This window comes from Papaver somniferum, chromosome 9 (genome assembly GCF_003573695.1).
Source record: "Papaver somniferum cultivar HN1 chromosome 9, ASM357369v1, whole genome shotgun sequence".
In the NCBI taxonomy this organism is placed as follows: Eukaryota; Viridiplantae; Streptophyta; class Magnoliopsida; order Ranunculales; family Papaveraceae; genus Papaver; species Papaver somniferum.
The window spans coordinates 119,314,082-119,320,682 of NC_039366.1; the positions used below are offsets into that span (position 1 = coordinate 119,314,082).

The 6,601-nt window shown below is 37.7% G+C and overlaps 1 long non-coding RNA gene across 1 annotated transcript; it reads right to left on the reverse strand.

The window, feature by feature from the left end:
* Nucleotides 1-3,152: 3,152 nt before the first annotated feature.
* Nucleotides 3,153-5,203, reverse strand: LOC113309504. The gene is made up of 6 exons (XR_003340632.1): nt 5,027-5,203; nt 4,817-4,918; nt 4,672-4,713; nt 4,062-4,130; nt 3,741-3,845; nt 3,153-3,587 (listed from the first exon to the last, which is right to left on the reverse strand). It is a non-coding gene; the product is annotated as an uncharacterized LOC113309504 (long non-coding RNA).
* Between the last annotated feature and the right edge of the window lie 1,398 nt (nt 5,204-6,601).

Sequence of the window (6,601 nt, forward strand, 5' to 3'; positions counted from 1 at the left end):
AACTAACGATCGAACGAACGTAAGTTTTCAAAAACGAGGGTTTTTTCATAAAACTCACACTAATATACACACATGTATATAACTTCACCATGATCAAAACATGAGCAACTCATGAAGGTCATAACGTCAGCAAACATCAAAAAAAAAAACGCACCTGGTCGGTTTGGCCGGATATCGGCCGGCGGCAACGGCAACGGCGGCGGCAGATGGTGGTCCGGCAGCGGCGAGAATTTTCTCCTACTGGCGTGAAGGTGCAGAGATGATGGATAGTTGGTCGTGAAAAAAAATAAAAAAAAAGGATTAATTCCTTTTATATCAATTTTATTTCCAAAACCTAATTTTCTAAGGATTTCCTTCTTGGGCCCGGCCCGCGAATCCTAACCGACCACGGACTCGTCGTCCAAACCAGCGGTTCAACACCAATTTATGCTCATCAAACGACGCTCCAATCATGACATTGAAGCCTTCGTCAAGTCGTGGTTTCCTTGTGCTCTGTAAATCCGATAACGTCTCAACTTACGACTAAATTCAATTACCAGTATTATTATTGATGGCCGGAAAATCACCATTTAATGCTGACTGAGGAACACAACTTTCCTCAGTAAGTAGGGGACTTAATGTAGATGGTGGATTTTCGACAAGGGCTAAAATCATAAACTCATAATCATACGAAGCTCTGATCTAACAATCAGACGTGAGTATTGAGACACGGGTCTCTCATCGAATACTCAACGGAGAGTACTTTCTCTCAGAGTACATGTAGATATCTAGTCTCACGACTGGACGACGGCATATCTCATGAATACTGAACACTTTCAGTGATTATTTCTATATAGTATCACGAGATGGACGGCTCCTAGACAGCTTGCTCTGCTAGTATAAAGCGATAACGTCTTCAGGAACAAACAACGAGTTTACCCTGACTATATAAAGGATATGACTTACCGACAAGCTCATATCGGGATAATTAATGCTCCTAGACAGCTTGCTCTGCTAGTATAGAGCCACAAAGTTAATTATTCCTAATTAAGATTAATTCTGCCGTGACATTCACTACTGAATTCCCAGAATAATCTATTGTTTCTCCGATTCCATGGTCGAATCCACGACTGGTCCCATGGAATGGCAATAACAATTGCTCCTATTCCATGGTCGAATCGACTGGTCCCATGGAATGGCAATAACAATTGTTCTGATTTTATGATCGAATCCACGGCTTGATCTCATAGAATAGCAATAACTATATTATCTCATTACTCCGATTTCATGATCGAATCCACAACTGGTCTCATAAATGGTAATAGATAAATTTTAATTACTCTGATTCTATGGTCGAATCTACGATCCCATGGAATGGTAATGCTCACTTTATTATTCTGAATTCGTAGTCGAATCCTCAGCTGATCCTATGAATTAATAATAAACATCTTATTGCTCAGTTTTGTGAATTATTCTCCCCTGAATTCCACAATTAGTAATAAATAATCAACAACCGGGCGTCTGAGCTACCTCTAAGTAAGCCCCGATTCAAATGGTGAAAATGTATTCAACGACGATACACTAACAGTCACCGCACGAACGAGTATTTCAAAATACAACGAAACGATGAACCTATGCAAGATAGGGAAGAAAGTAATAAATAATTAAAAATATTGACCAAGGTGCTGGGAACACGGACACACGACCTACCGACCATGTCGTGGTCAGTTCCACGCCAGTTTTATATTTTTAATACATTTTTATTATTTTCCATGATTTGATGAAAATTCTCTCATCTGATCAAATCTCCTTCGTCTCGAGGAAGCTCCTCGGTTTCATGGTACTTTCATAAATCCATAACAAATAATATAAAATTAAGGAAAGGAGTGTGGGGCGTGACCATTGGCCAACCGGCCATGCCTTGGTCCCAGTCGGCCCCACACCCCACAGTTCCTTATTATTTTATTATTATTATTATTATTATTATTATTATTATTTCTTTAATTTCATGAAAAACTCCTTGATTTCATGGTATTTTTAGCACAAATCATCATATAATAATAAAATAAAATTTTGAAAACTTGTGGGACCGGGCCACTAGCTGGCCGCCCATGACCTAGCCGGTCCCACTTGCCCTTTGCTTTATTATTTTATTATTATTTATCCTATTTTTCCTTGAATTCATCAAATTCCTTGATTTTATGGTATTTCTCTCAAATTAGGAAAAGTTCCCTCAAATCATCAAAAATACCTAAAAATATTAAAAAATTATGAAAAACTCGTGGGACCGGTCCATAGCCGGCCGGCCATGCCTCCAAGGTCTCACATACCCGTGTTTTTATTATTTTAATATTTTGCTTCCATGAACTCATGATAACTCTTTCAATTCATGGAAACTCTCTAAATTCATCAAATTTCTCAAAATTCATGAATTTTTTATAAAATCATCAAAATATTATAAAATTAAGTAAAAGGCACCACATGACCGTGGTCACGACCGGCCGACCGTGCCTTGACCACGGCGGTCCCACGCCTCCTCATTCCTTATTTTATAATTATTTTTCATCATCTCATGGTGTTTTCCTCGGTTTCGTCGAAACCCTAATTTTGACATATTTTCTCGAATGGATGCTCAATTGCACGCCAGAAAATATCAAAATTCTCAGGACTGAGACGCGGACGCCTTGGGGACACGAGCATGATATCTTGACCGACCAAGATTGGCTCTTTGGCTCACGGAAGCCGGTCCCATCAATTTTCATAGTTTTTGACCTAATTTGCACAATTGCTCGTATTAGGTCCAAAACTCTTCCAAACACTTTGGATTTTCATGAAGTGATCGTCAGGCGGTCACGTGACTACCCAGGGCCGGTTTCATGACTCTATGGTCGGTCCCTCGCCTCGTCATAATTAATTAGGTTTTCTCACCTAAGGCTCAGACGAGCATTTTTGAATAAATGATTAAACCACCATTTAATCATTCTTCCACCAACAAATCGTCAACTCTTCAGGAGTTCTTCGTTTCTTCGTATTTGCTCACGTGAGCATAAGGACACTACATGGTTGATCCACGGTCCCATTTAGTCGCTCCCTCCTTCGTCCTATGGTTAAACTTCTGCAATTTGTCAGCATTGAACAATGTAAAAAACACTAATGATAAGCTACACCATAACTACAGTCAAAAACATGACTTATATTTTTCTCAACTTGGAATATATAGATCTGTGAATCCAAGGTCTTAACATTAACTTAAAAAATAGAATGTGAACTTTCCCCAGTAACTTGCAATTCAAGCGTGGCCTCATCACCCACATATATTTCCATTGGCCGAAAGAGAAGACAAGGTATCAACACCATATTAGAAGCTCTTAGTGTTGATTAAGAATTAACTCTAACATCCAAAAATAATTCTATGATGCCTGTTAATATCATGTTTTGTGACCTGAATTGGTAAATAAGACAAAAAGACTCATCTTAGTTCCATATGTAAGAGTTACCCTGCTAACGGAAGAATTCAACGAACAACCCATCCACTAAAACTAAATATAACTACCACCATCAACATTTTGTCCACCTTTCTCTACCTATAGCACCACCGAGTAATTAACCTTCAAAGCAACAAACCAACAAAGCATATCAGCGTCAACACGAAACAAATGTGTTGAAACTACGGTAACAATTACAATCATAGTACATGGAAAAATATGTGAACAGGTAATTTACATCACAAAACAGACCAAAAAGGCACGGATCAGACTTACTAATTAAATATTATTTCTGCATCTAACTTGTCCCAATCAACAAGTCCAAACTTTGATTTGGAGGATAGGTATGAAGGATTAGATTCACTAACTGCATGTGCAAGACTGCAAGAGGTAAATAGAGGAGGTAAATACTTCATAATTGTATGCCTTGTTAGAAATACAAGAAGTTTAGCTATTAACACATTAAGTAGGACTAATGATTCAAATTACAACAACACTAAATTGGTGAAACAAAAACACCACACATGACAAACAGAAAATCCACGTAGTACATATAGTAAGTAAACTAGGAAAAGTACACAAGAGTAAGCTTTTTACCCTTGGCGTAGTATGCTTTAGCCATCATTAACTTCTCCCATGTTTTCCCATAGTTTGTAATGCATATACCTGACAATCAATCAATAACCCATTATAACAATGTATATATTCAAACCGATACAACTAACACCAATATCAACCTATCATCGTTACAACAATACAACACCCCATATCGAAGAAACATCATGAATACCATTTGCGAAGGAGGACCCTTGCAATACATGAAAAAAATCAGGTTGTACAATATCAACCACTCCTGACTTTCATATACTGCAACTGTTCTCACCACCCACAACTACCACTACCACAAGCATCCACTACCAACACCCACCCCCACCACAATCCACCCCACCACAAACATCTAAATATAAGATCAAATAAAAACATACCCAGAAATCCAAAACATGAAATCAAACTCTAGAATGACAAAAATCATGATTGAGAAAATGAAAAATCAGGGAGGGTTGAATACTTTAGTTATTACCATCATTTCTTCTCTTGACAGTGAACCCAGAAATTAAAAAACCCTAAAATCAAAATCCCCTAAACGCAGTTGAACTAAAATAACGATATAAGAAAAACCGAGAAGCGATTAAGTCAAAGAATCTACCCTTTCTGTTGTAGATATGTATAATAACCTTGCCAGCGAACCCTGAAATCAAAATCCCGAAAATCAATAAAATCCATATACATGCAGTTGTACCAGAAGAATAATAAAAAGAAAATCGAGGAGAGATTACGTGAAAGAATTTTACCCTTCTTGCTGTAGAGAAAGAGAAATACCACAACAACAAATCCTGTATCAAAATTTGTAAGCGTGTTTTTCTTCTTTTGTATCTTCATCATCAATTTCATCCCTGTTTACACAAAACTCAACAATAAACCCCGCAATCAAAAACCCCTAAATTAAAAACCCTAATACAGTTGAATCAAAAAATCATCAATTAAAATCGAGTTTTTTTTACCCTAATCTCCAAAGAAGATCGAGTGAGTTTTGTAGAAAGAGAGATATCCGATTGAGTGAGTTCTGTAGAAAGAGAGATGAATGAGTTTTAATCTGTGAAGGTGAGGGAGAAGGGGAGACCAGGGAGGAATGGAGGCGAAGAAACGAGGGGTTAGTCGTGTGGAGAGTTCGGAGAGATTTTAATGTATTTGGGTTTTCTTCTGTTAGTCCTGAGGGAGTCTCTCCAAATCCCCGTTGTCGTGGGGGAGTTTAAAGGAGTCTCATAAACTCCCTAGAAAACACCTGTTAGTCGCTGGGGAGTTTAAAAAAAGCTCTTGAACTCCCTGTTAGTCATAAAACCCTACAATATTAGGGAGTTGGTTTCTTTGGGGAGTTTGAAGGAGTTTTTAGTGTATTTTGGTCTCACAACAAATCTCTCAAAAGAATAGAGATTTTAGTGTATTTTGGTCTCACAACCAAATTTGGTTCAAAATCTTTCTTTTCAAATCATACGGATTTCTCAAATCTCAGCAACAAAAATGTTGTTCCCAACATGATGAAATGATTATCAGATGATGGTCATTATGATACGGTGAAACATTTCTATGAAAATATTAGGATAGTGATCTAGAGTCCATGAAAACGTGTGGATATATAGATTTGTTTAGATCTACATATCCCGTAAGATGCACCAGCAAAAAAAATGTAGAAGTCTTCACAATTAGCGCTTCCCTGAGTTGAATTACATTACCACTTCTGCAACCACCGTCAAAACTATTTTCTCACCACGACCATCACCACCTATAACCAACCACTACTCCCTTAACCACCCCAAATAAGAACCCTAATTTCAGAAATAAATAAAGGGAGTTAGAATTGTATGGAGACCGTTAAATTGAAGGGGAAAAAAATTATCTCGTTGCACAAAATTAAATAGCATACTATTGATACAGAGATATGATCAATTTCATTTATTTTTTTCTTTTGATTAAAGATCAATGTTATTTGCAAATGAGGGTTTATTGTTTCTTAAAAGAGAATGAGTTAGAAGTGAACTCTCTCAAACTCCCCCAAACCCCCTCTAATAAACTCTCTCAAACTCCCTACACTCCCCCAAACTCCCTGAACTCAAAAACACCAAACTCTCTCAAACTCCCTACACTCTCTCAAACTCTCTCAAAATTCCTGAGATTTAAAATACGCTCAACTCCCCAGAAATCACTCGAGGACTAACCCCTGGAAGAATAATGATATTTCTCTCTCTGCATTGGATACATAGGGTTGAGGTGACATTCTAGATTAAATCTCAACCGTAGAAGGTGGATATCCTACCAACGAAACTATGCTATTTGAGTGACGTTGTCCAAGTCAACAAAGGAGAACATTTTGACTTTAGTCAACGACCATAGACATAGTATCGTTTTCCAAGTCAACAAAAGTTCTTACACAGCGACAGTTTGACCATGGTCAAGGATACTTTCGGGATGTAGTCTTTTAGCGAAATTTCATGTGTCGTATCATGGTGTCTCAGATAGCCCATTTTCCACTAGTGTATGCAAGTAATGCATCGAATATACTCAGCATGTATGAAGCATCG